The sequence below is a fragment of the Pan paniscus genome, chromosome 19, assembly GCF_029289425.2.
Source record: "Pan paniscus chromosome 19, NHGRI_mPanPan1-v2.0_pri, whole genome shotgun sequence".
Classification (NCBI taxonomy): Eukaryota; Metazoa; Chordata; class Mammalia; order Primates; family Hominidae; genus Pan; species Pan paniscus.
Genome location: NC_073268.2, coordinates 98,059,651 through 98,078,072, shown reverse-complemented (window position 1 = coordinate 98,078,072; position 18,422 = coordinate 98,059,651). Strand labels below are relative to the sequence as shown.

The following is an 18,422-nucleotide window of genomic DNA, read 5'->3' as shown; positions in this document are numbered from 1 at the left end:
GGCTGCGTGCTGGGCTGGAAAATCCACTTCCAAGCTTGTTCCCCTGGCTGTTGGCAGGGAGTGAGTTCCTCCCCATGTAGAGGAAGGGAAACGAGAGAGGGAGGGAGAGAGGGAAGGGGGGAGGGGGGAGGGGGAGGGGGGGGGAGACAGACAGAGAGAGAGGAGGAGGGGGTGAGAGAGGGAGGGGGAGGGAGGAAGAGGGAGTGAGAGGGAGAGGGGAACAGAAAGAGAGGGAGAGAGTGGAGGTGGAGAGAGGGAGAGGGGGATAGAGGGAGAGAGGGAGGGAGAGAGGCAGGGAAGGAGAGAGGGAGAGAGAGGGAGAGAGAGGGAAGGGGGAGAAGGGGAGACGGAGGGAGAGAGGGAGAGAGAGGGGGAGAGGGAGAGAGAGAGGGAGGGGGAGAGAGGGAGAGAGAGAGGGAGGGGGAGAGGGAGGGAGGGAGAGAGGGAGAGAGGCAGGGAGAGAGGGAGAGAGGCAGAGAGAGAGAGAGAAAGAGGGAGAGAGACACAGAGAGACAGAGAACCAGGACGGAAGCTGCTGTGTCTCTCTAAACTGGCCTGCTGCTGCCTCTGCCCTGCTCTACTGATTACACAGACCCTCCCTTGGTGGGGCGTGGCCGACAGGAGGGCAGGGGTGCGGGCCTGTGGGGCCATCTGGGAGGCTGCCCACCCTGGATGGCTGCTGCCCTGCTGTGTGTTCGGGGTGCACACGTGCTCCTGTCTGTGTTTGTTTTAGTACCTAGTCAGTGTTGTTATTGGGATGTCTCAAGTCCACTTGGAGCAGACTGAGGGTCACACCTAGAAAGTGGAATGTGGCTCCTCTGAATCCCTTCTTGGGAGGTCCCGAGCTCAGGTGGCCTCTGCCTGTCCAGAGTAGACAGAATTCTCGTGGAAACTGACTTCAGATTTCTTTTTGAACACACTCATATTTGCTGCGAATAACTCCCTTTTTTGTGATGCTCCCAGATCCTGCCTGTCCTGGCGATGTAGACAAACGAATGAGCAGCATCCAAACTGTCCCCATGAGCCGAGGTCACAGCCTCGTCAGGCCCCAGGAAGGGCCAGTGCCCCCACCCCCACCTGGCCCCCAGCCCCCTCTAAGGCATGGAAGAGAGACCCAGGGGGCAAGGTCATGCGGTCCTGAAACAGGTCCCAGACAGATGGGCATCCCGGGCTTCAGGCAAATGGGTCACCTGTCAAGGACAGCACTAGTGACATCCCAGTACCAGGGAGTGGCCCCAAGCCAAACTGAGGAGTGTCTGGGAGCCGGGGACACACGGGCTTTCAGTGTGGGGGACTCATTACATCAGCTACTCGAGGGTCAGGAAATAGTTTGTCACTCTCTGCCCCACATGGCCTCTGTGGAAATCAAACAAGCAGTGTTGCCCATTTTTAAAGATAAATTAATGCATCAATATAAAAAACGTCAGGCGGCGATGTGGAGGGGGTAGGCAGAGGGGGCTTGTGATTTATTGGCTCTTCAAGGAGTGTTTCTGGGGCCACTCTGGCTTCCTCCTGCCACCAGCAGGGTGCCCAGGGGCCCCTCCACCGAGGTCATGAGCCAAGCCACCCACCCCAACTGGGGGGCCCCTGACCAGGCTGAAGGGCCACACTCCCTCCAGCTGGTGACTCAGAAACATCCAGTATTAACTGCACTGGGACAGAGAGACAGGGAAGGAGCTAGGGGCAGGAAGGAACAGTCCTGGCCCTGGAACAGGTTGTGGGTCTGCCTGGGGCTGAGTGCTCCTGTGTCCTCACACTGAGGGGCTTCTCCGGGCCTGGCCACAGCGAGGCTAATGGGGTCCCCAGGGGGCCGTGGCTCCTGATTCCTTAGCATGAACAGGTGCCCCACAAGCTCAGATGGCCCCCCAGGGCTGTGCCCTCCCTCCCTGAGAGCACCTTGCCAGCATCCCCACCAACACCCAGGACCACCCTGGTCCACGTTTGCCAGTTCGGAAGGTGAGAAATGACACTTCCTGGCTGTGTGAATTTGCATTTCTTTGGTTTTTGGAGGGCGTGAGCTTCTTTCCATTTGTTTGGGGCCATTGTGAATGTCTGTTCAGTCTTTGCCTGTTTTCTATGGAAGGGTCCCCATTTTCCTTGCCGACGGATGCGGCACTCTGGCAGCTGGGAGTGGTGGCGTTCAGCGGTGCCCTTGTGTGCTTTAGCTGTGGTGCGTGCGGGAGAGGAGGGCTGATGCTAGCCTGGAATCTTACCAGGGATCTGCAGCCCCGGCTTTGTTGTCAGAAAATGCTGAGAGAGGCCTCCTGGGAGCCAGGCAGGATGCAGCAGGAAACAGAGGGGCAGAAAGAGCTCAGGTCCGCAGCAGGAGGGAAGGGGGCACCAGCTACCAGAACCCAAGCAAGAATTGGCCTTGAGGGGGCCGAGGAGCGGGGGAGGGGGACTGAACATTTAGACAGGGGTGTGGGGGCTGTCTGAGAAGACACGTGAGCAAAGATTTGTGGGAGGAGATGGAGGCGCCTAGAGCAAGAAGAAGAGCAGTCCTCAGAGGGATGGGCACGCAGAGGCCCCGGGGCCAGCACAGCCTGGGTGCATTCCGGGAGCTGCAGGGAGGCCAGGCCAGGGCCGTGGGGGGCTGGGGCAGGGGGTCAGGCTAGCTGGGGGCCTGTGGGTTCCAGGAATGCTTTAGCTTCTGCTGCCAGTGCTGGGCGGGTACGCTGTCAGTTCTCCAGTTGCAGGGCAGACAGGTGGTATGAGGCCCAGTTTGCAGAGAGCATGGAGCGCCAAGCCTTGTGAACCACAGAGGTTTACATGCCGGTGAGAGCCCTGGGTCCGCAGGCCAGAGTTTGCTCCTCTGCAGAGCTCCTGGTCGGCCGGCCTCCGCCCTTCTCTCCAGGACTTGGGGGTTCTGCTCTACAGCCAGGCGGCCCTTGGGGAGCAAAGTTCCGGGCCAGTGAGAATCCAACATATCCCCAAGCCCCACAGCAACAAGGGTCGAGGGAGCAAAGGATGGTCGGGATGGTGGGAGGTGGCGGTGGCCTTGGTGGGTGGGTGGGGGTGCTGCTGACTTCAGTGCGCTCCGGTTACTCCGTTACCGCACAGGGGTGAAGTGCTGCCAGCCCCCATCCGTGTCCCTCTGCAAAGTGCTCCTGGCATCGAGCTGGGCTCTCCGGAGGCTCAGCCTCCATTTTCTCCTCTGGGCAAGGGGAGTCCTGGGCCAGCGCCCGCTGTCCAGCCTCGCTGCGCCCCGCAGCCCATTTCCTTTCCTGGAGGCTCTGACAGGCCTGGAGGGCCCGGGCGTCAGGGTCGGGTCAGTAGGCTGCCCGGGTCAGCTGAGGCCCGCTCAGTGCGAGGGGCTTTCTCGGAACCGAGGCCGCGGCTACCTGAGGCCTTTGTGCAGAGCCCCGCTCTGGCCACCCGGGGGGGCCGAGGCCAGGAGATCCGGGGGGCCCCCTAGGAGCGCCCTCCGCCCCCTTAGCGACCCCTCCCAGACCAAGGCAGGGCCAGAGGGGACGGTGCCCGAGGGCAGCGGCGCCTGAAACGGCAACAAGCACAACTCGGCCCCGGAGGCCCCGGGGCCTTTAGAGCCCGCGAGGGGCTGTCTCCTCGGGCGCGGCGGGGCCTGGGCTCTCTCAGCCTCGCCGCCGACCTCGGGAAAAGCCCCCCAGCCTCTCCACCCGGCAGCTGGAGGAGGCTGGTCCGGGGCTGGGGACAGCGGGATCTACCCGCCTGGGGCTAGGCCGACGGCTGGGGATCGCGGACCGCGGGGGGCGCAAGTGCGAGACCCTTTTCCCGGCCCGCAGGGAGGCAGGACGGAGCCCCAACTTCAGATGCCGACGCCGCGTCCCGCCCGGAGGCCGCCGGGGAGGGCCGAGTGCGCACGCGCCTGACTCTGTCCCCACGGCGCGCCCGGGGGCGCCGGGGCCGCCCTGTGATTGGCCGGGGCGGCCGCGCTCTCGGCCAATGGATGCGCGGCTCCTGGCTCGGCGCGGGCCTCCGCGGCCAGGCATGGGGAGGGTGCGTCTCCCGCCGGGTCTCGGGGCCTGGGGAGGGACGCGCCGGCCCACGGGGTCGCTCCTTCAAGCTGCCCGCCTCCGCTCCGGAGACGAGGCCAGCGAGTCCGTGATTCCGGCCGCCCCCAGTAGTGAGCCCGTGCGCAGAAGCGCCGGCTGAGACGCGGAGCCGCGCCCCGCCTGGCCGGGGCCTGCCCTTCGCAGGGCCTCCCCGTGGACCCCAGGCCAGCCACGCTCTCCCTGCTCCCATCCTGCGGGTCAGAAAAACAATGCTTGGCTGGAGGGGGCCCGCGCCTGTGGTCCCAGCCACTTGGGAGGCCGAGGCGGGAGGATCGCTTGAGCTTGGGAGGTGGAGGCTACAGTGAGCCGTGATTGCACCGCTGCGCTCCAGCCTGGGCCACAGAGCGGAGACCCTGTCTCTAAACAAAACAACAGTGCTTAGAAAGCAGACAAGCCTGTTGCCAAATACCATCAATAAAAATGAGCAGTGGTCATCTCTAGGTGGTGGGGTTGGAGGTAAATAAAAAATATTTTGACTGGGCACAGTGGCTCACGGCTGTAATCCCAGCACCCCAGCCAGGAGTTCGAGACCAGCCTGGCCAACACGGTGAAACCTCGTCTCTACTGAAATTACAAAAAAAAAAAAGAAAAAAAAAATTAGCCGGGCGGGCGTGCTGGTGCACGCCTGTAATCTCAGCTACTCGGGAGGCTGAAGCAGGAGAATCACTTGAGCCTGGGCAAGACAGAGGTTTCAGTGAGCCGAGATGGTGCCACTGCACTCCAGCCTGGGCGACAGAGTGAGACCCTGTCTCAAAAAAAGAAAAAAAAAATTTTTTTTAATCTCTGTAATTTGTTAATTATTTCAGTTAGCGTTAGTATATTGTTTGTACGAAAATACTGCTTTTGGGCCGGGGGCTGTGGCTCACGCCTGTAATCCCAGCACTTTAGGAGTCTGAAGTGAGCGGATCACGAGGTCAGGGGAGTGAGACCATGCTGGCTAACACGGTGAAACCCCACCTCTACTAAAAATACAAAAAATTAGCCAGGCGTGGTTGCGGGTGCCTGTGATCCCAGTTACTTGGGAGGCTGAGGCAGGAGAATCGCTTTCACCTGGGAGGCGGAGATTGCAGTGAGCCGAGATCGTGCCACTGCACTCCAGCCTGGGTGACAGTGTGAGACTCCGTCTCAAAAGAAAAATTGCTTTTTATAAAAATGAAAGCTGTATAACAAGAACAATAATAAAAACAGTAAGTGTTGGTGAGGATGTGGAGAAATTGGAGCTCTCATACAATGCATGCGCCGTGAAAAACACATTAGCGGTTCTCAAAGAGCGAAGGGTAGAATTACCCAGCAGTTCCGCGCAGCCACACACCCAGAGAACTAGGGGCAGGAACACGAACAGTGTGCTCAACACGAGTTATTCCAAATGTTGACCACAACGATACTCACCACAGAGAAAAGGTGGAAACAACCCACGTGTCCATCCATAAATGAATAGAGAAACAAATGTGGTCCCTCCATACAATGGACTATGATTTAACGTTAAAAAGGAAGGATATTCTGACGCACACCACGCACAGATGGCCTGAAAACATTATGCTAAGTGACATGAGCCAGTCACAAAGGACAACGTCTGTCTGATTCCACTTATAAAACATCTAGAATAGGCAAGTACAGAAACAGAAAGTAGGTAAGAGGTTGCCAGGGGTTCGGGGGAGAGGGCAAGGCCAGGGGCTGGGGAGAGAGGGAAAAGGAAGTTGGTGCTTAATGGATAGTCTCTGGAATGACAAAAAAGTTCTGCAAACGGATAGTGTTGAGAGTCTCACAACAAGGTAAATGTACTCAATGCCTTTGAAGTGTACACTTAAAAATGGTTAAAATGGCAAAATGTATCACAGTTTAAAAAATTATGGGCCAGGCATGGTGGCTCATGCCCCTAATCCCAGCACTTTGGGAGGCCGAGGTGGGCCGATCACTTGAGGTCAGGAGTTCGAGACCAGCCTGGCCAACATGGTGAAACCCTGTCTCTACTAAAAATATAAGAAAATTAGCCAGGTGTGATAGTGGGTGCCTGTAATCCCAGCTACTTGGGAGGCTGAGGCAGGAGAATCCCTTGAACTCGAGAGGTGGAGGTTGCAATGAGCCAAGATCACACCACTGCACTCTAGCCTGGGCAACAGAGCAAGACTCAGTCTCAAAAAAGAAAAAAAAAAAAAAAATGTAACTTACCCAAACTAGGCCGGGCGTGGTGGCTCACGCCTGTAATCCCAGCACTTTGGGAGGCCGAGGCGGGTGGATCATGAGGTCAGGAGATCGAGACCATCCTGGCCAACACGGTGAAACCCCATCTCTACTAAAAATACGAAAATTAGCTGGGCGTGGTGGCGGGCACCTGTAGTCCAATCTATTCGGGAGGCTGAGACAGGAGAATGGCGTGAACCCGGGAGGCGGAGCTTGCAGTGAGCAGAGTTTGCGCCACTGCACTCCAGCCTGGGTGACAGAGTGAGACTCTGTCTCAAAAAAAAAAAAAAAAAAAAAAAAAATTAGCCAGGTGTGGTGGCATGTGTCTGTAGTCCCAGCCACTTGGGAGGCTGAGGTGGGAGCGTGGCTTGAGCCAGGGAGGTTGAGTCTGCCATGAGCCATGGTGGTGCCACTGCACTCCAGCCTGGGCCACAGAGCAAGACCATGCCTTGAAAAAAAAATTTTTTTTAAATTTATAGCTGTAATTTCGGAAGCAGTGTGTGCACTGATGCCTGCTCCAAGCATGCTCTTCGTCTGGATGCGGCAGGATTTCAGTTCCAGGAAGCAGCTATTCTCTGAGCTAGAAGGCCGCTTCTCCCCAACAGAAAGGGCAGCAATGCTTCACCGGGTGTGTGCCTAACAGTTCTCAATCCCACTGGGAGAGCTGCGAGGGAAGTATGGCTCATTCGGAATGGACACACACAGGCGGCTCCAGTACAGAGAGGGGCTCTAGGCCCTGAAATGCTGTGCTCCTCGCAGGACACACAACTCCACGTGACGGGGATAACACGCGACACAGCTCCTGCCTCGATGCTCCCCAGTTCCTGCCTGGCTGCTCCCCCAGCTCCTGCCTAGGTTCTCCCCTATCTCCTGGCCTTATGCTCCCCAGTTCCTGCCTTTGTGCTCCCCCAGCACCCCCAACCCAGAGTGCTCCTTCCCTCTGGCCAGGCCCCCTTCCCAGCCCCGCCCCTTCGGGGCTCAGGCGGGAACCGAGCTGGCTTTTTCCTCCCAACCAGAGCAGCTCCCTCTGGTTCCCAGGTTGCCGGCCCTTCCAGCTGGGAACACCGGCCTTGCAGGGAGGGGCGGGGGTGCTCACCACGAGGCGGCCACACAGGGCGCGAAGGGGTCCCAAGGCCCACCCAGGAGGAGCGCCTGTCTTTCCGCTGCGGGCTGCGCGCGCTGCCCACGCGGCCACGCTTGGAGCCTGGCAGGAGGCCGCCATCCCGGCCACGGCCGCTGGAGGGCGCCCCCGCACCGCTCCTGCCTGCCGGTTCCCGCGGGAGGGCGCCTGTGGCGGGCGCCGGAGGTTGATCTGCTGGTTCACGCCAGGATTGCGAACCGGCGGCCGGAGCGGGAGGCCGCAGAGCCGAGTTCAGGTCGCAGTCCTGACCCACCTGGCGGCGACTTCCTGTCCCGCGGCTGTGCTGCAGCTCTCCAGGTTGGGGTGAAAATGCAGAAACGGTCCCGTGGACTAAGTCACGGACGTTCGTTTCTCACAGCGCCGCGTGCCTGCCTGCAGGCAACCGAGCCACGCACGCCGAGGCCGCCCCACCGCCCGGGGCCTGAACGCGCCGGCCCAGACCGGCAGCCCCCTCGGATCCTAAGACCTCTGCACCGCAGCGCAGGTGTGGGGGTCCTCAGCCGGCGCCATCCAAGCAAGAGCCGAGAGCGCGAGCGCCACGCCTTCCCCCACGCTCTGCCCTGCGCCCCTGGCTGGCGGTCCCTCCTGCAGCAGCTGGCCTGGAATTCGGGCAGCGGAAGGGGCTGCACCCACGCGGGGCTCACGCCATGGATGTGGGCGCTGGGAGGGTCTCCGGCTGTTTCCTGGTGCTGCCCAAGAAGCAGGTCCCTCGGCCAAACCAGCCCCTGTTCTGGTGCCGGCCGGTGCCCTCAGCCTGCGGGCCTAGAGGCCAGAGTGCTGGCGGATGGGCAGGCCCTGACCACGCCGTCCTCCCTGGGAGCTTACTGGTGAGACGCTCGTCTGCCTCAGGGGGCCCAATAATGGTCACTTGACATGAAGGGACAGAGATGGTCTGTCCAGGGTGACGGTGACCACTGTCCTGGCATGTGACGGAGCCCAGGCCCTGGGCAAGCGCCATGCTGAGAGGGGCTGGCCGCCCGCTGCCGGTGGCCTGACTCAGGAAACCTCGCTCCCCTGAGCGGCAGCTGGAGGAGAGGCGGCGGCAGTGGACCTCCGGGGACGGATTGGAGGGGTGGCCCTGCGGCCCTTGCTTGGGCAGGAGGGACGCTGCAGCAGCTGCTGGAGCTCCCAGGCAGGGGCTGTCCCTCGGTCAGCTGGGTCACAGAGCAGCCGGCGCCTGCGTCATTCTCAGCCTGCCCGAGGGGGAGGCTTCCGCTCCAGGTGGGTGACCCGGGGCCCTTGCTATTACCCCCACAATGTTTCCTCTTTCCTCTCTGCCTCCTCCAGCCTCCCTAGGCAGCCTCCTCTCTTTCTCTGCTGGAGCCTCCCAGCTTCCGGAGGCCTCCTTGTGAGAGCAATAAAATGCCTTTGAAAGGAGGCTGGGATGTCCAAAGGGTCATCACAGGGCTGGGGGCTGAGAAGCCCAGAGGTGGCTGGGTAGGAGACACAGGCCTTGGCGTGCTTTCAGGGGACACACAACAGGGACAGTCCCCACTGACTTTCCTCCCACTCCACCTCCACTAACTCATCTCCCTCTTGTCAACACGGGGGGTCTCCTGCCCTGGAACATTCAGGGAAAGAGGTGCGTCTGAACCCCGCCTGGGGAGACAGACGCCCTCAGGCTGTCCTCTTGGCTCCGCTCCCCTCTTTCCTCCTGTTCACCGCTCCCAGCCACCCCGATGGGGCCTGTTTAATTGATTCAATTTGTTCAACAGTAAAAACACTCCACAGATGTCAGCCTCCCAGCACCCCAGCCCTGGGGAGCCGCAGACACCTGCCAAGCCTCTGGGGCTGGGAGTCCTTCCATGGGCCACTAACACCAGGATCTGGGGGAGGCCTCTGGGCCTGGGAGCTCGCGCGGGTGCCCCCGCTCACCAGACCAGAGCAGCCACTTCAGCCCAGGGACTGCTCCGTCAATGGCACCAGTGGCGTTCTGAACAGTGATCTGATGCAAATGTGTCCTTCTGAAGGATTTAATGTTTTTAGACTCCCAGGTCTGGGAGGATGACCTTGGAGATGAGGTCAAGCTACCATCCCAGGCCCAGGCCACTCACTGTCAGGGCCCCACCTTCTTCATCAACCTGGGCTTCGGGGGTTTTCCAGGTAATCAGTGCTGGGAGGGGGACTGAGGGCTCCCAGGGTCCTGATCCTGTCCCCTGCAGGGGAGAGGCCCCTCGCCTACAGATTAGGAGCCCTGCGTCCACAGCTTCAGCGCGGTGGCCCGTCCTACTCCCAGGGATGTGTGTGGCCACAGCCACGCTGGGAGATGCGCTCAGGTGTTGTCTAAGGGAAGACGTGGGCCTGGAGGTCAGGAGACCCAGGCTGAACCCCTGACGCCCCTGCGCGGACCACAGCCCTCTCTCCCTGTGAAGGTCCCTGGTCCCTGGGGCCACCACTTTCCACCCCAGAGGGAGGCCCCTGCGATTGATTGATTGGTTGGTTGAGTGACTGAAGCGGGGGACGGTTTAGGGGAGCATTTGCACAGCTGGCCAGGCTGTGACTGTGGGGGCCTCTGCCCACCCCCATCCAGCCCCACCTTGGACGAAGACGCCCCAGCCGTGATTAGGAGAAGGCTCACCCTGAAAACGGTCTCAGGTTAGAGTTACCAGGACACCTGCCTCTCCAGCTTGGGGGTCTCTCACGTGCCCCCTCTCAGGCAAGATCGGGCCTATCATTGGCTTAGGTTTTAGGAAGGTCCCAAGCTCATTTGCCAAGGGCTGAGCTTCTCCATAACTCCCAGGACACGGAGAAGACAAGGGGAGGGAAACTGAGGGACGGAGATAAAAGCGCTCGTCCCAGCGAGGGACCCGCGCTTCAGGCGCTGGGCCCGGGCGCCAGTGAACAAGCTGGGGGTGGGGCGTCGGGCCGCGCCCCCGCCCTCCGGACCCCCAGCGCGGACCCCTGCTCCGGGGCGGGGGCGCTCACAGTCGCGCGAACCCGGAGGTGCGGAGAGAACAAAAGGGGTCCCGCCCCCTCCCCCGGGCCGGCCCGCCACAGCCAATCGGCGCGGCCGCTATCGCCTCCGCTCTCTGATTGGCTGTGCGGCGGCCAATCGGGTGAGGGGGCCGCCAGCCCGTGCGGCCCCACGTGGGGCGGCGCGAGCTGCTGTTAGAGGACCGCAGCGGGCGGGGCGCGCGGTTCGATCGCGCGCTGCGCGCCGCGGGGACGCGGTCCGCGCCACCCCCAGCCGTCCCTGCCGTCCCGAGGCCCCCAGCGAGCGACGCCGTGGCTTCGGGCGCGCGGGGCTCGGGGCCATCGCCGGGTGCTGTGCGGTTCCCGGCTCGGAGGCGCTGGGCCGGCGTCGCGGCTGCCCCCTGCCCACGCGGGAGGGAAGCGAGCGGCGCTCAGGGACCAGGAGCGAAGGCCTTGCCACCTGGCGAGGCGGGGAGGCCAAGGTGGGCTGTGGAAGGAAGAGGCGGGCCTGCCACTGGTGGTGGTGGGATCAATTCATTCATTCATTGAGTCCGTCATTGACACGTCCTACTCCAGGGCCCTCGGGACACAGACAGCGGTGGCCTCAGCGGAGGCTTGGGGGCTAGCCTCCCCCTAGTTTCCATTAGTCTCCCCTCCAAACTACTTCAAGTGGAACGTACAAGCATGTTTTTTGATATGGGCAATTGACACAGTCTTACATTTTTATGGCACCCTCAGACAGGGTATTTGAGGAGAGTTGAATAAATGGAAAATACGTGAATTAAAGGAGAGCTGTGCAGTACCCAGGGCCAGCAACAAAGGGGAGCTGTTACCCCCTGAGACCTGGAGGGCAGCTGGAGCCACAGGAGAGGCCGTCTCCAGGAGCCCTGACCTTGGAGAGGGACACAGCGACCCGGCAGGGAGGAGCTGCTGCTGTACACTGACCTCACCCCTCCTGACTGCTTGGCTTGTCTACTGGCTACGCATTGGCTGAACTAGGTGGAGGCCAGGGAGCAAGGAGGCCCCATGGATCCTGTACCTACGGTCAGCTTCCCGGGGCACAGAGCAGGGGCTGGCATGGGGCAATGGGAAGATGTCCAGCAGCTGTTTTGAAGTGTGAATAAAAGCATCGTAGAAAACGTTGCTGTTTTGCTTTGTTTTGTGGATGTGTAGCCCACGCAGAGGCAGCCTAAGATGGGGCACGACCAGGCTGGGCCCCGCCTCTTGCAGATCCACTAGGAGCCACCCCAGAGCCAAGGGGACCTTCCTTGGAGGGTTTCCCATCCTGAAAGTGATGAGTCACAAAACGAGGCAGGACTGAGGACGAGGAATGCCCCGTGTCAGCGCACGTGCACGGTGTTGTTCAGGCCCTCTTCCTGGAGGTTCTCCTGGATGCTCCAATGCTTGCCCATCTTGGCAGCTGTCACAAGCCACTGCTGGGACTGTAATTCCCCGGGGCAGGGACTGATCCTGTTTGCTGTTGCCCCTTCATGGGGCCTGTATCTGGAAGGAGGATGAATCTGCCTGTGTGAGGCCTGAGATGGGGGCTTCCCTCTGAGGCAGGGGACATGTATTCACTCATCAAACCTTCTCAGGGGAGCCTTTGTCTGCCAGGTTGGGCTTAGCCCCAGGAGCCCAAGGAAGAAAGGATATAGTTCAGACTTGGAGACATGTGTGACCCAACAGTGCAGCCATGCACAAGTTCCTGATAAGGTGGCTTGGGCCCAGGTCCCCTGAGAGGCTCAGGAGGGGGAGGACTCTTGGATAATGAGGAGAGAGGGGGTGGCACTTGAGGTGGCTTTGAAGGGCAAGGAGGAGTAGGAGTGGTGGAGAAGCTGAAGAAAAGCAGGGGGCAAGGAGGTGCCACCATGGGGATCAGGGACGTGGCGTCCGGGGGAGTGTGGCTGTGCACAGCTGGGCCTCTGCCGCAGGCATCAGGAGGCTGGGGCGAGGCACCCCTGTCCCTGGCTTCTCCGCCTGTGGTATGGCGATGATGATAGGGTTGTTGGGCAGGGTGAGGGGATGTAGGTGACGTGCAGCACAGTGTCTTGGTAATTACAGGCTCGATAAATATACATGAGCTGTCATTATAAGCATTTGTTGCAGTTGAGGAGGTGGTGGTGGGCTTGGCTGGAGTGAGCTGCCTGTGGGGGGCTGTGAGGTTAGTGCGAGGATGGCCGTCTTTCAGGGACATGGAGGCTGCCTCTCCTTCCTGCAGCGCATGTGGCAGACATCACTAATCCATCAGCCACTCTCTCCCACGGAGCCCAGCGGTGGCCTCGGGCCCTCAGCTCATTCTCCAGGCAGCCCCTGCTAATCAATCACAGCTGGCACACAGATGGCCCTGCCTGCCATCTCCAATTCCACCGACATCAAAAACTGGGATCCGGGCTGGGGGTGGTGGATCATGCCTGTAATCCCAACACTTTGGGAGGCCAAGGTGGGCGGACTGCTTGAGCCCAAGGAGGAAGAAGCTGCAGTAAGCCATGACTGCGCCACTGCATTCCACCCTGGGGAATAGAGGGAGTCCGTCTCAAAAAATAAAATAAAAGGCCGGGCGCGGTGGCTCACGCCTGTAATCCCAGCACTTTGGGAGGCTGAGGCAGGTGGATCACGAGGTCAGGAGATCGAGACCATCCTGTCTAACACGGTGAAACCCTGTCTCTATTAAAAATATAAAAGATTAGCCGGGCGTGGTGGCGGGTGCCTGTAGTCCCTGCTACTTGGGAGGCTGTGGTGGGAGAATGGCGTGAACCCAGGAGGTGGAGCTTGCAGTGAGCTGAGATCGCGCCACTGCAGAACGGCCTGGGCGAAAGAGCCAGACTCCGTCTCGAGAAAAAAAAATAATAATAAAAAAAAATAAATAAATAACATAAAATGAAAAAGTTGGGAATTAATGGCTGGGAACCAGAACTGCCCCCCAACCCTGGGCCTGTTTCCCATGTGGAAGGGCGTCCTGGGCTGGTGGATGGGATTTTATTATTTTTTTGAGACAGGGTCTTACTCTGTTAGGCTGGAGTGCAGTGGCGTGATCTTGGCTTACCGCAACCTCCGCCGCCCAGGCTCAAGTGATCCTCCCACCTTAGCCTACCGAGTAGCTGGGACTACAGACGCGCCACCATGCCCGGCTAATTTCTGTATTCTATTTTATTTTGGAGACAGAGTCTTGCTCTGTCGCCCAGGATGGAGTCCAATGGCACGATCTCGGATCACTGCAACCTCTGCATCCCAGGTTCAAGCGATTCTTCTGTCTCAGCCTCCCAAGTAGCTGGGACTACAGGTGCTGCCACCACACCTGGCTAATTTTTGTAGTTTTAGTAGAGACAGGGTCTCATCATGTTGGCCAGGCTGGTCGAGAACTCCTGACCTCAGGTAATCCGCCCTCCTCGGCCTCCCAAAGTGCTGGGATTACAAGCGTGAGCCACCGCGCCCAGCCTAATTTCTGTATTTTTTGTAGAGGTGGGGTTTTGCTCTGTTACCCAGGCTAGTCTCAAACTCCTGAGTTCCAGCAATCTGCCTGCCTCGGCCTCCAAATGTGCTGGGATTACAGGTGCAAGCCACCACGCCCAGCCTGGGATCTTGTTTAGGAGCAGAGAGCCTGGAGGGTTCAGAAGCCTGTCTCTAGAAGAGTGTCTGGCTTGAGTTTCAGGATGTGCAGGTGCCATTGGTGCTGTCGGAACAGCCCGGACCCAAAGCCAGGGAGGGAAACAGGATGGCACCTGTCAGGGTCACGAGAGAATGGACCAGAAGGAGGTGCTGGAGTACAGGAGCACTGGGCTGGGCCTGGGGACAGTGCAGAGCCCTGAGCCTCAGGGAGGGAAGCCCAGGCTGCCCTGAACAGGGGACAGAGGAGGAGGAACAAGGGCTGCATTGTTGGGCAGGTGACAATCGGGGGTTACAGGGATGACAGCGTCCTGCAGTCACACTCTGCAGTCTCACACCATGCCTCCTCCATCTTTATATTCTTATTAAAAATGTGGGGCAGGCGCGGTGGCTCATGCCTGTAATCCCAGCATTTTGGGGGGCCGAGGCAGGCAGATCACTGGAGGCCAGGAGTTCGAGACCAGCTTGGCCAACATGGCGAAACCCCGTCTCTACTAAAAATACAAAAAATTAGCCAGGCGTGGTGGTGGGTGCCTGTAGTTCCAGCTACTCGGGAGGCTGAGGCAGGAGAATGGCGTGAACCCAGAAGGCAGAGCTTGCAGTGAGCCAAGATCGTGCCACTGCACTCCAGCCTGGGCAACAGAGTGAGACTCTGTTGCCAAAAAAATAAAAAAATAAAAAAAAAGTGAAGTACGTGCACCAATCTTTTTTTTTTTTTGAGACAGAGTTTTGCTCTGTCGCCCAGGCTAGAGTGCAGTGGCACGATCTCGGCTCACTGCAAGCTCTGCCTCCCGGGTTCACCCTATTCTCCCGCCTCAGCCTCCCGAGTAGCTGGGACCACAGGCACCCGCCACCGCGCCCAGCTAATCTTTTGTTGTATTTTTAGTAGAGAGGGGGTTTCACCGTGTTAGCCAGGATGGTCTCGATCTCCTGACCTCGTGATCTGCCTGCCTCGGCCTCCCAAAGTGCTGGGATTACAGGCGTGAGCCACCGCGCCTGGCCAGGTGCACCAATCTTAAGCTGCAGATCACTGGACTTTCACATTCGTGCACATCCGTGCAAACGCCAGCCTGGTCCAGAGAACTCCCAGCCCTCAGAGGCTCCCTCGTGCCCCCTCCCATGCAAGCCCAGGAGCGCTCTGCCACCCATCCCGGAGACTGCTCTGCCTGATCCTTAGTCCGCGCCAGCAGAGCTGTACAGCCGTCCTCTCCGAGGCTGGCGCCTTCACGCCACACAATGCTGCCCCGTGCTCACTGCATTGCTGCGTCCTGCGTGTGTCTGTGGTTGTTCTCTTGCGTTGCTGTGTCGTAGTCCATTGTATGGATGTAACACTTTATCTACCAAGTCTCTTGTTGACAGACATTTAGGTTATCTCCAAAGTCTGTGAATAGTGTTGCTACAAACATTCCAGTGTGTGTCTCCTTGTGCCCGACAGTGGGGGTTTCTGGTGGATGTTAGCAGACACTGCCAGCTCTGCAAGCCACTGTCCTGACCGCTGCTCCCACCCGCAGTGTGGGTGGGTTCTGACTGCCCCACATGGTGCCAGCACTGGGGACTGTCTGTCCTTTCCTATAGGCCAATCGGGGGGTGGGGGAGACACTCCACCTCTCCATCCTTCTGATGCCCCTGTGGATGGGAGACTTACTGGGGGGCCTGTGCCCCCACACAGCCACCAGCAAGCGCTGGGGCTGCTCCTGGAACGCCAGCCTCAGTTCCTTCCTCATGTTTGAAACCCGAGTTCAGAAAATGAAACGTGGCTGGGTGTGGGTCACTGGAAGGCCCCGAAGCCTGCAGCCTCAACGCAAGGTCAGGAAGGGGGCAGAGAAGACAATGGGGTGGAAGAAAAGGGCTGGGAGGGGGACTCTGGGCATTGGGGGAGGGTAGAGAGAGGGACAGGAGTGGCTGGGGCCGGGGTAGCCGAGGAAGGGGTGGGGAGGGCGGTGGGTTACGGAGTCAGCACTCACCAGGACGAGGTTCACCTGCCCAGGGTTCACTGGGTACCTGCTTGAGCCCAGACCCCCAGCCGGGAGCTGAGGATATAATGTGAATACCAGGCAGGGGCCCTGCCCTCACATTAGTGACAGTCCCGGGGAGGCAGCAATCAAATAAACCCACAATAAATACATAATTACAGGCTGTGCCGAGCGCTCTGTGCTGTGAGAGGGGCTGGCTTGGCAGCAACATCAAGCTGAGAGTGGACCTCAACCTCAGAGACCACAGGGCCCTGGGAGTCTCAAAGGGGGGTCCCAGCAGAACGGAGGTGGGGAGAAGAAGTGGAGAGTGGGACCCTCCAAGGAGGGGTCCCAGCAGAACGAGAGCAGGGAGAAGTGGAGAGTGGATGTTGGGTGTGGGCCAGCAGGGCTGGTCACAGAGAAGAGCCAAAGAGACTGAGGGTAGACTGATGGGTAACCAACATAGACATCAGGATTAGATTCAGGCTCCACAGAAACAGCACAGAAGTCGTACTGACTTAAGGAAGGGGGATGTTTCTTATTCTTTTACTTAAGGCCTCCAGGGCCACTCTGACGCCTCTGGGATCATCAGGAACCCTGGCTCCTCTAGCTTGTTGCTCTGCCATCCTTCACTGTGGCTTCTTTCTCATGACCCAAAATAGCTGCTTAGGATCCAGCCATCACACCTACATTCCAACTAGCAGGAAGGAAGAGCACAGCCTTATGTTTAAGGATACTTTCTGCTGCACGTGACATTGCTGTTCACCCTCGTTGCCCAGAACTCAGACACATGGCTGCATCTAGTTGCAAGGCACGCTGGGAAATGTAATTTTCACTCTTAATGGCCAGGTGCCCAGTTACGAGTTGGGGCTCTGTTACTGAGGAAAAAGCGGGGACAGGTACTGGGCAATATAGCTCCCCCCCACCCCCAGTAACTGGAAAGGAAGAGCTGATGCTGGAGAAGAGGCGCCAGCAGGCCCAGTGCTCAGCCACGTCTCCCATGAGCCATCCTGCTGCTGTCACCTTCCATGTCATTTTCATGGACAAGGAAATCAGGTCTCAGGAAGGCCAGTGGCCTGCCTGACAGGGCCCACAGCAAGAGGCAGGCCAAGAGAAGCAGAACCGGCTAGGAACATTCCAGAACTTCCATCTATCTGGTGGGGAGAGGGCTCCAGACCATGAGGCCCCCACTGCTCTCTTCCCCGAGACACTCCTTCTTTCCGGGTCCCTGGATGAAAAAGGCTGTGACGTCACCACCTTAAGCAGCACACAGGTGTGGCCACAGACCCCTTCCCATCTTCCTGGAGCACAGCAGGCACAGCAGGGACCCACCACAGGGTGGCCACGCTCTGGATGGCCAGGTGTGCCCTCAACACTGGCAGCCCGCTGCCTCACGCAGAAGCCCAGGCCGAGGAGAGAAGAGGCTGGACCTGCCACTGCCCTCTATCCTGGCCTCAGCCCCATTTGGGCCCAAGGATAGCGTCCTCCCCAGCACCAGAGTTGGGTGTGATCCTCCCACCTTGGCCTCCCAAAGTGTTGGGATTATGGGTATGAACGACTGCACCCGACCCAGAGCGTTTTCTATGCACGCACAAGGGCTGCATTCACTCACACACATATGGAACAGGACGGAATGTGGGTTTTGTGCTGCTATTGGCCTGCTCACCTCCCTGGCTGAGTGGCTGGGCCGTCATTCATACTGGATCAGTGAGGTAGACCCTGCTGATGGAGGAGTGTCCAGTCCAGTCTTTTGAGGAGGTCTTTGTGTTGGGTACTTGTGGGTACTCGGGAGGGAGGGCTCCCGTCCCCCTTCGTCAGGCCTCAGTCGTTCCCACCTGCCACCACAGTGTTTGTGGGGCCCCGGGAACCCGGAGACACTCAGAGCACACACTGTCACCAGGGGCAGTGGATCCATCGCTACTCTGTGCAGGGCAGGGGCGGAGAGCACCAAGACCCTTAGGATTCTAACTGAAGGAATCAGCTCAAACGCCGTCAGCACAAAAGGAAGCTATGGCCGGAAAGGCCTGGGCGGTGTGGGCCTCTGGGCCTCTGGGCCTCTGAGCCTCCCAGGACCCAGCTGTCGTCAGGGTTCTGTCTGTCTTTCCACTTTTCTCTGTGTTTCTGTCCCTTGCTCTTTCTCTCTGTGTGTGTTGGCCTCTGCTTCTCCACTGCAAACACGTGTTTCCCTATTCTTCAAGGGGAATAGGGGAGGAGAATGGGGGCATGACTCAGACAGGGCCAGGCCGGCTCGCTTCCAGTGTGGCTACCGAGTAGGAGTGCAGGGTCCTTCCTCATTCCAGGAAAGGGCTTGCTCCCCTGGGCCAGGGGACACGGCCGTGTGATCGTCCAGGCCCGGGGGTCGGGTAACAACTCTACTAGAACCACGTGGGTCAGGTGAGGGCAGTTCCAGCACGAAACAGGGGCATCTGTTACCAGGAGAAGGTGGCAGGAAGGCCTTGGGGCAGACACGGCAGCGGGGGCCACACTCGGCCCCCGTGGGAGCCACACATTTCCCCCGACCCACTCCCACGACTCCAGGGCACCGTGCAGCCATCTGATGATCAATAAAAACACTCCCTTTCCCCCCAGGAGATGAGCCGG

At 59.5% G+C, this 18,422-nt stretch overlaps 1 long non-coding RNA gene and 1 pseudogene across 1 annotated transcript; one reads left to right on the top strand and one right to left on the bottom strand.

Moving 5' to 3' along the window:
• Nucleotides 1–1,436: 1,436 nt before the first annotated feature.
• LOC117976646 (uncharacterized) lies at nucleotides 1,437–7,438 on the bottom strand. Its single transcript, XR_004667419.3, has 2 exons — nucleotides 7,309–7,438; nucleotides 1,437–2,887 (listed from the first exon to the last, which is right to left on the bottom strand). It is a non-coding gene; the product is annotated as an uncharacterized LOC117976646 (long non-coding RNA).
• Nucleotides 3,816–11,742, top strand: LOC134729473 (uncharacterized; annotated as a pseudogene).
• The last annotated feature ends 6,680 nt before the right edge of the window (nucleotides 11,743–18,422 follow it).